The sequence below is a fragment of the Lissotriton vulgaris genome, chromosome 9 (genome assembly GCF_964263255.1).
Source record: "Lissotriton vulgaris chromosome 9, aLisVul1.2, whole genome shotgun sequence".
Taxonomy (NCBI): domain Eukaryota; kingdom Metazoa; phylum Chordata; class Amphibia; order Caudata; family Salamandridae; genus Lissotriton; species Lissotriton vulgaris.
The window spans coordinates 861,452,172-861,462,966 of NC_141697.1; positions in this window are offsets into that span (position 1 = coordinate 861,452,172).

Genomic DNA, 10,795 nt, shown 5'->3' on the forward strand with positions numbered 1-10,795 from the left:
TAATAATTAAAAAACATGTATATTCGAAGAGGGCTGCCACAATACATAAATCTCCTGGGTTTAAGCTTGGATTATGAATTATTAAACTTTGCCTCAACTGTATTTAAAGAGGGTATGGCATTTTTTGCTTCATCCCGTGAGAAAACTTTACAAGGACTAAATATTACAGCTGTTGATGTCACCAAAATTAATGCAGACCTATCTTGTGTATGCATATATAACCTTTTAAAACAGATATATACTCCTTCACTTTGTGAATATCCAGTGGTAGGTAACCGTAAAATATGTGTGAACGGAAAAGAAAACTTCAGAACTGATGAGACTTTACAAAATGTTGGGTTGTATAGAAAAAAAGAAGGAAAATAACCTTTACATTTTTGGCTTTCATTTTAGTAACGTTAATGGTATTAAGTGCTTAAGTAATGTCATTGTCAATTTTCTTTAATATTTACCTGTCGTGAAAGACTTCCTTTTGGAAAACACAGATAAGCACTTTTGTAACACTCTTAGGGGCACATGCATCAAAGTAAGGAATTGCTATTCCTTAATACATCGCTATTATGGAATCACAATTCCTTATGCATGTAGGAATCTCTAAAAAAATTGCTATTCCTACACATTCCCTAATAGAGAAACGCAAAGTGCGATTCGCCAATAGGGAATGGCTTACCATTCATTACTATGGGCCTGGAGGCCCATAGGAATGAATGGGATTGTATTCGCAATTTGCGAGTACCAAATAGGTACTCGCAAATTGTGCATGCAATTTCAAGTGTGCAAGGGGGCCAAAAGACCACCCGATGCACCTCCAAAAAAGGTAAGTATGCACATGTGCCACAATGCACTTTGAAAAAAGAATTTATTTGCATTATTCAAAGGAATTGCAAATTACCATCAACTTGAAGTAGGTGGTAATTTGCGATAGCAAATTGCGTAAACACAATTTGCGAATGCATAATGCATCGCATTTAGATAAGCGCAATTTGTGATTCCCTAACTGCATTGCGATTACCTATTTTGCAAATTGCTTTTGGGTTGATGCATCCCAAATGGTAAAATACAGGTCACAAAGGGGCTGATTCTGTGAATCGGCCTGTTTGCGACCGGTATTTTGCTTGATGCATGTTCCCCTGAGTAATTTGTAGTCCCTACATCCGTCAACAAACAATTGTACCAATTTAGAAGTTGTGATATAGTCAATGTTTATAGAGGAATATTTGCTGCTCATTAAATGAGCGGTACAAAAGGGGGTGGTAATGGACGGAGCATCTGAATCAATCAAACACTCACACCCAGTCAAAAGATCTGGGTTTAATCCTTCACCGTTCTTTAGCCCACTATGCCACCCCAGTTCAGACATGGCTATATGCAAATCAGTCTGACCCTTTGCCTCATGGGAACAGTCCATGGACCGGAAACAAGCTTCCGAGGACCAGTTTCTGGCATTCCAGACGTCTTCAGCCCGGCTTGCTTGAATCCAGTGGCAAAGTGAGCAAGGGACCCACGTCTGAGCATACCCTGCCACACTTATGGTGGCCAAAAGCGGTACAAAAGGGGGTGGTGATGGACGGAGCATCTGAATCAATCAAACACTCACCCCCAGTCAAAAGATCTGGGTTTAATCCATCACCGTTCTTTAGCCCACTCTGCCACCCCAGTTCAGACATGGCTATATGCAAATCAGTCTGACCCTGTGCCTCATGGGAACAGTCCAGCCTGAACTGCCAAGCCATGTCTTCCCTGGACCGGAAACAAGCTTCCGAGGACCGGTTTCTGGCATACCACGCCGTCTTAATCCCGGCTTGCTTGAATCCAGTGGCAAAGTGAGCAAGGGATTCACGTCTGAGCATACCCTGCCACACTTATGGTGGCCAAAAGCGGTACAAAAGGGGGTGGTGATGGACGGAGCATCTGAATCAATCAAACACTCACACCCAGTCAAAAGATCTGGGTTTAATCCATCACCGTTCTTTAGCCCACTCTGCCACCCCAGTTCAGACATGGCTATATGCAAATCAGTCTGACCCTGTGCCTCATGGGAACAGTCCAGCCCGAACTGCCAAGCCATGTCTTCCCTGGACCGGAAACAAGCTTCTGAGAACCAGTTTCTGGCATTCCAGCTGTCTTCAGCCCGACTTGCTTGAATCCAGTGGCAAAGTGAACAAGGGACTCACGTCTGAGGATACCCTGCCACACTTATGGCGGCCAAAAGCGGTACAAAAGGGGGTGGTGATGGACGGAGCATCTGAATCAATCAAACACTCACACCCAGTCAAAAGATCTGGGTTAAATCCATCACCGTTCTTTAGCCCACTCTGCCACCCCAGTTCAGACATGGCTATATGCAAATCAGTCTGACCCTGTGCCTCATGGGAACAGTCCAGCCCGAACTGCCAAGCCATGTCTTCCCTGGACCGGAAACAAGCTTCTAAGGAACGGTTTCTGGCATTCCAGCCGTCTTCAGCCTGGCTTGCTTGAATCCAGTGGTAAAGTGAGCAAGGGACTCACGTCTGAGCATACCCTGCCGCACTTATGGCGGCCAAAAGCGGTACAAAAGGGGGTGGTGATGGACGGAGCATCTGAATCAATCAAACACTCACACCCAGTCAAAAGATCTGGGTTAAATCCATCACCGTTCTTTAGCCCACTCTGCCACCCCAGTTCAGACATGGCTATATGCAAATCAGTCTGACCCTGTGCCTCATGGGAACAGTCCAGCCCGAACTGCCAAGCCATGTCTTCCCTGGACCGGAAACAAGCTTCTGAGGAACGGTTTCTGGCATTCCAGCCGTCTTCAGCCTGGCTTGCTTGAATCCAGTGGTAAAGTGAGCAAGGGACTCACGTCTGAGCATACCCTGCCGCACTTATGGCGGCCAAAAGCGGTACAAAAGGGGGTGGTGATGGACGGAGCATCTGAATCAATCAAACACTCACACCCAGTCAAAAGATCTGGGTTTAATCCATCACCGTTCTTTAGCCCACTCTGCCACCCCAGTTGAGACATGGCTATATGCAAATCAGTCTGACCCTGTGCCTCATGGGAACAGTCCAGCCCGAACTGCCAAGCCATGTCTTCCCTGGACCGGAAACAAGCTTCCGAGGAATGGTTTCTGGCATTCCAGCCGTCTTCAGCCCGGCTTGCTTGAATCCAGTGGCAAAGTGAGCAAGGGACTCACGTCTGAGCATACCCTGCCACACTTATGGCGGCCAAAAGCGGTACAAAAGGGGGTGTTGATGGACGGAGCATCTGACTCAATCAAACACTCACACCCAGTCAAAAGATCTGGGTTTAATCCATCACCGTTGTTTAGCCCACTCTGCCACCCCAGTTCAGACAAGGCTATATGCAAATCAGTCTGACCCTGTGCCTCATGGGAACAGTCCAGCCCGAACTGCCAAGCCATGTCTTCCCTGGACCGGAAACAAGCTTCCGAGGACCGGTTTCTGGCATTCCAGCCGTCTTCAGCCCGGCTTGCTTGAATCCAGTGGCAAAGTGAGCAAGGGACTCACGTCTGAGCATACCCTGCCACACTTATGGCGGCCAAAAGCGGTACAAAAGGGGGTGGTGATGGACGGAGCATCTGACTCAATCAAACACTCACACCCAGTCAAAAGATCTGGGTTTAATCCATCACCGTTCTTTAGCCCACTCTGCCACCCCAGTTCAGACATGGCTATATGCAAATCAGTCTGACCCTGTGCCTCATGTTAACAGTCCAGCCCGAACTGCAAAGCGATGTCTTCCCTGGACCGGAAACAAGCTTCCGAGGACCGGTTTCTGGCATTCCAGCCGTCTTCAGCCCCGCTTGCTTGAATCCAGTGGCAAAGTGAGCAAGGGACTCACGTCTGAGCATACCCTGCCACACTTATGGCACCCAAAAGCGGTACAAAAGGGGGTGGTGATGGACGGAGCATCTGAATCAATCAAACACTCACACCCAGTCAAAAGATCTGGGTTAAATGAGCATCAGGAGGCCCAGGAATGTTGTGTGGCTATTCTTGAAATAGTAACAAATTTGCTTTCCTTCATGCTAATCTTTTTGCTATAAACTTCTATTGGGAGCATGAATGTTTCCAATTATTAAATGCTTTGTCAACAGTCACAGCATTTGAAAGATTTGCACATCTTCCTAGTCCTGATTGTAAATGAATATCATTTAAGAAATTGATATATAATGATGTGCACTCTAACTTTTGTTCAAACTGTGGTAGCATTTATTTATTCATTTATAACATTTATAAAGTGGAAACTATCACCAAACTGGTACCCTGGTGCTAGTGCACAAAGTGCTATCTTGCTGAGAGTGAACATGCCAAACTTTCAAAATCAGTGAGAATTACTTTAGGAAGAGCCAGGTCTTCGAGGTCTTTATGAATTGCAGGTGCTCCGATGAGTCCCTCAGTGAGTGTTGAAAGTCATTCCATATCTGAGCTGCTTTAACTGGAAAGGTCTGACTCCCTGGCCTTGATCTTTGGTAAGTATGAATGCAGACAAGTAGACTTGTGTCAACACTTTCATTAACTGGGGTGAATGTCTTCACGTGTAATGACACAAAGAAGTGTTCCAGATAATACAAACATTAAAACCGTTATTACCGATTTAACCCCTACTCAAAATTCAATATCACCTTTGCTTCCCCTGCAAATAATCTTTCACCATGGAGATCACACAACTTCTGGTCATTACACCATATATTTAAGAAATACTGGGCCGACTGAATGTGATGACAATAGTTTAATATTTAAACACAGATTATCAAACAACTGAATGAACTGATACATCCCGATTTTAAATCATTAATTTAAATTGTAGATTAGGAAGTGAACATTCCTACAGTAGATATGCCATTATGTAGCCTAGCTTAGTCGATGACCTCTCAAGAAATCTACTGCTTTAAGCAAGAAATGTAGTTAAATATTAAGTTTAAGCTTTACAAATAACAGTCCAAATCACAGTCGCACAAGCACAGTTTTATATTGGTTTTTTTCACAATCCATTTGATTTGCGTTTTTCCCCAGTGTTTTATGATGAACAAAAGATAATGCTAATCTACACTCTGGTGTGTGATAAATGATTGCATACATTAGTGATGTTCATGTTACTAACATCTTAACGACATTAAATAAAACAAGTGTGTTTTAATATGTATGTATGTTATTTAATGTATGTTACATCTATTCTACTGTAGTGTTTTCATTGAAATAAAAGCAAACACATTTGGTAATTACAAAGTAACCATTATATTTATTATTATAATACACATATCTATTTCAAGGGACTTACCATACACTTATCTTCACATTTACTCTTCTATTACATCCAATTACTGCCAGAATGTGTAAGGGAAAAGTGAACAACAATACCCACCTCTTTATTAAAATGGATTTGAAAATAGTTCTAGCAAGAACTTTTTTTTCTACTTTTTGTTTTGTATTAATTTTCTGTCCATTAACTGTAGGCCAATGGCATCAACTATAAACCAAAACATAAACACACCCAACAGGGTACCAAGCCACCTGCTAAAAAAAAGAGAAAAGAGAGCAAACATTCTACGGTTTTTAGGAAGGACGGTGTTGAGCAATAACAAGCTTCTGATTAATGTTTAAGTACACTCCCCTCGCACGATAACTGTCTGACAGTAGAGAAAGCAGGTTGCAATACCGGCATAAGGCTCTACAATGTTACATTGCTGCCACAGCCGGTTAACAGCAACTTGAAACCCTGCTGCTGGTATGTTGCGTGGACCAAAAGTAGAAGGTTGTGGCCGTGGTTGAGTCAGCATGCCAGAAGTGAATTGTACAGCAGCAGGTGGAACGTCCCCAGGTGAACCAGAGATTCCCTCCTCAATTTGAGCAAATTCCAAATCCTGCCTCCTTTCTGCCTGCTCCAAATGCGTTGAATGCATTTCACAGGTGCTGTCTCGTTCCTGTTGTCCCTAAGGAGTACTGCTGCCCTGTTCCACACAAAATGACTTTATTGCACAAACAACGCGTCAACTTCCAATGGTGTTAGCCTTCTTCTACCCTGGTAGAATGGTGATGAATTGCAATAAGACCTAATTTTTTTTTGTGGCGCTCCTACTCTTAGTCTTCCATTGTAATCTCCTCCTATTTCTCCTCCAACAGAGCAGGTTGACCTCCTTCAGCCACGTCAGGCAAAACTCCAGCAAACAGCAGCAGGCCTGGTTGAGTTGTGAAAAGCTCAAAACCAGAACATATATGATCCAAAATAGAAACCACCTTCCTGTTGGATGGAAATAACTGTTTCCAGCCTATCCGAATCTGTGTTACTCTTGCAGAGTACAGCAGTACCATCAAGATAGTACCGCTGTACCGGTAAAACATCCAAAAAAACAAAAAGATAACTGATTATTTTCTCTTCACAACTAATACCCTGCTTAGTACTAGTACTTTTAAGCAAACAAATGTTATGTTACTATAGTTATAGAACTAGTGTTTTAAAAAAACACAGAAAATATTTTCAGTTACAAAACTAGTCCAATTTTATCAAAAAGATTTGAAAACATTAACATTTTATCATAACAATAAATATATTGTATTATATAGGGACAGTCCTTTAGAAACTTTTCTCTTCTAAAAACCCAACAATTTTGAAAAAAAACTCCAAAGATTACAACTTCGGGCCTCATTAGGATGACTGTCGGACCAGCTTCTGCGGTACTGTCGGAGGCAGTCAGACCGGCGCGCTCATCGGAATCAGTTAGTCCAACTGCCAGATTACAATGCATGCATCATGTACTCCGACCGATTGATGACAGACCACTGATTCTGACATCCTTTCTCCGACCGATGAAATGGTGGTTGGAGAAAAGTAGCAGCCATAGAGCTATAAAGGGAGTACCGACCAACGTCTGGAATACAAGGTAAATTTCCGACGAGCTGACCTTGGCAATCCAACTGGCTACCTGAACTCATCGGAAACAAAATATTTTGTGTGCATACTCCCCCAAACCAACTTCTACCTGACAGTCTATGAAGTGGATCCCTTTCTTTAGGTCCCCCCTAAACAGCGGTAGCTGAACCCCAAGCACTATGACCTTGTGGAAGCCAGAATGCAGGTAAGTCTGTAGGTGCCATGTATCCCCTTTGGCTGGACTGTGCACAGATTGCCACACTGCAGCAATGGAGTACATGCAGCTTAAGGCATATTCCAACGTATGTCATGCATGTGTGTACATATCACACATTTCCTGTGAGTTGGTACACATTTGCAGCCACATATTCAGGGGATATGTCCAATATCATGGATGATGGCGCTGCAGCAGCAGCGATTGCATCTTAATATGGCGTGGTTCTTTCCCAGCCTCAGCGGTCAGAATCAGATCGCAGCAGTTGGACGGTCGGTCCAACCGGCATCGTAATAAGAACCTTAATTATTTTTAGGGGTTTTTGGAGTACAAAAATAACACATTTAAAGTACACAAACAATAGAAATAGTATAGTTATAGTTTTCAATTTAAGACTTTCATTTAATATCTTTTTATACAAATTATACTACTGTCCATAATTGAACATAACATATGATTGTCACTGATACAGTTGAACAACTATAACTCTCCATATATCAACCAAGTGCAAGCAAACACATTTGCAAATCCGTATCACTTTTTATGTATGATTCCTACCTTAATATATGCATTAAGAAAGTGTTCTTTAATGTTTAACAATGACAACAACTCCACAACCCTGATCGTTAACCTTGGACTGAAGCAACTCGTCAAAACGCCCACCCACTCCACCGGCCACACGCTCGACCCTGTCTTCTCCTCAAGCCTGCACGTCTCCGTCAGCCACACCACCGAACTCCTATGGACCGACCACCGCTGCATCCACTTTGCCTTCCAGAAACCCACCACACACCACCGCACCCAACAAATCCCCCGCCGCTGCTGGAGCAAAATCACCAAAGACCAACTACATGCAAACCTCGCTCTCAGCCCACCCACCGAACCCTCCAACACCGACGACGCTGCCCACTGCCTCAGACGCAGGATCGAGAACTGCGCCAACACCCTCACCCCGGTGAAGAAACCCCCCACAGAGACACCAGCAAGAGGGCCAGCTGGTTCACCCTAGAACTCCTAGCCTCCAAACAAGCCTGCCGAAAACTAGAGAAGAAATGGCACAGTGAACAAACTCCGGACAGCCACGCAGCACACAAGGACGCCATCCGCAACCACCACCACCTCATCAGGGCGGCCAAGAGGACCTCCTTCAGAGACCGCCTCGACAACAATGCACACAATAGCAAGGAACTCTTCAACATCGTGAAGGAACTCTCCAACCCCAGCTCCAACACCAACGATATCCCGCCGTTGCAAGCCCTGTGCGACTCCCGCGCCACCTTCTTCCACCGCAAGATAGCAGACATCCATGACAGCTTCAACACCCAGACAGCCCCAACAGACAGCAACACAACAGACCCCCCGCACACCATCGACCACGACCCCCTGGTAGCCTGGGCCAGCGTGAGCATCGATGACATGACCAAGACCATGCGCACAATCCACTCCTGCTCTCCATCAGACCAACGTCTTCAACAGAGCAAGCAGCTCCATTGCACCCCATCTGCGCGACGTCATCAATCACTCCCTCGAGACCGCGACCTTCCCAGAGATCTGGAAACACACCGAGATCAACGCCATACTCAAAAACCCTAAGGCAGACCCAAGAGACCTCAAGAACTTCCGGCCCATCTCTCTACTCCCCTTCCCGGCCAAGGTCATCGAGAAAACCGCCAACAGACAGCTAACCTGATACCTCGAAGAAAACAGAATCCTGGACCCTTCCCAGTCAGGGTTCCGCAGCAACAACAGCACCGAAACTGCCCTCATCTCCGCCACCGACGACATCAGGACCCTGCTGGACAACGGCGAGAATTCAGCACTCATCCTCCTAGACCTCTCTGCCGCCTTCGACACCGTCTGCCACTGCACACTATGTGCACGCCTCCACGCCACAGGGATCCGAGACAACGCTCTGGATTCCACCACCTCCTTCCTCTCCGGCAGAGCCCAGAGTGTCCGCCTCCCACCATTCTGTTCCAAAGCCTCTGAGATCATCTGTGGCGTACTCCAGGGATCCTCCCTCAGCCCGACGCGGTTCAACATTTACATGGCCCCGCTCGCACACGTAGCCCGACAGCACAACCTCAACATAATCTCCTATGCTGACGACACTAAGCTGATCCTCTCCCTCACCAAGGATCCCATCACTGCCAAAGCCAACCTCCACGAAGGAATGAAGGCCGTCTCCGGCTGGATGAAGACCAGCCATCTGAAACTGAACTCGGACAAGATGGAGGTCCTCCTCCTCGGCTCCAACCCTTCAGCCTGGGATGACTCCTGGTGGCCGATGGCACTGGGGGCAGCCCCAACACCCACCGACCACATACGCAACCTGGGAGTCATCCTAGATTCATTGCTCTCAATGACCAGGCAAGTCAACGCCGTCGCCTCCTGTCAAGACTGTTGTGGCTGCTACTAGTCTCATGCGAGACGTAAAACCAAAATAAATAAAAATCTAAAGAGATTGTCTAAATACCCCCGTTGGGAGAGGCGATATTTAGTTTCCATCCTCAGTTTAAAACAATGTTTGAAAACATTGCAACAATATAGCGCAGAAAATGACAGAGCAGACCGAGAGCGGAAGAGAGCAGTTTGGCGGTCTAGTGTTCAGCGGCATGCAATCGGCAGAGCCAACAATGTGTGCTTTTTAGCGAGAAGTAGCGTTTCCTTGGTGCGCAGGAGTTCCTGTCACATGAGGCCAAGAATTAGCGTTTTGGGCTTAGCGCTAACGAAATACAAGACCGTTGACGGAACAGAACGCATGCGCAATGAGGGATTCAAGTCTTCACAAGTTTTATTGGGTTTGCCAATGTTTACAGATGATTCATTCCAAATTTCTCAGCTAAGGTTTCACCTATCACTCAATTGTTAAAGAAAGGGAAGAAGTTTGAATGGTCCAAAGAAGCAGAAGAGGAATTTCAATTTCTCAAGAGGACCTTTGTCACAGCCCCAATTCTTATGCACCCCGATCCAGAGCTGGCCTTTTTTGTGGAAACTGACGCCTCCGACTTTGCCACTGGTGGAATTCTTTCTCAGAGAAATAAACTAACGGGCCAGCTTCATCCAGTGGCTTATAGGTCGAGAAAATTGTCGGAACCGAAAATCAACTACTCCATAGCAGACAAAGAGTTGCTAGCGGTTAAAGAAGCGTTTCAAGATTGGAGGCTTTACTTGTTAGGAGCCAAACACCGGGTAACTGTGTTCACAGATTATTGTAACTTGCAGTTTCTTAAGTCAGCTAAAACGCTCACACCACGCCAATTAAGATGGTCTTTGTACTTCTCAGAATTTGACTTTGTGATCACCTACAAGCCATGAATAAAGAATGGTAAAGCTGATGCGCTATCTCGAATGAATCCACCTGACGATGCACAAATTCCCCCAGAAGAACCCATTATTCCTTTGAACAAAATCATAGGAGCGGTCCATATCGAAGAGTGTAGCGAGGAAATCCAGAAGCATTTGTCAGACAAAATGTTAAAAGAGTGGGTTGGTGAAGACGGCAAGAAAACTATTACAGAAGGTCTTCTATATTATGAGGGAAAATTGTATCTTCCCACGAAAGAAATGCAAGAAAAATCTATGAGAGGATGTCATGATGATCGTCTGGCTGGTCACAAAGGCGTAAAGAAAACCTTAGAGCTGATCAAGAGATTTTTATGGTGGCCAGGCATGGCGGCTCATGTGGGACAGTATGTTTCAACTTG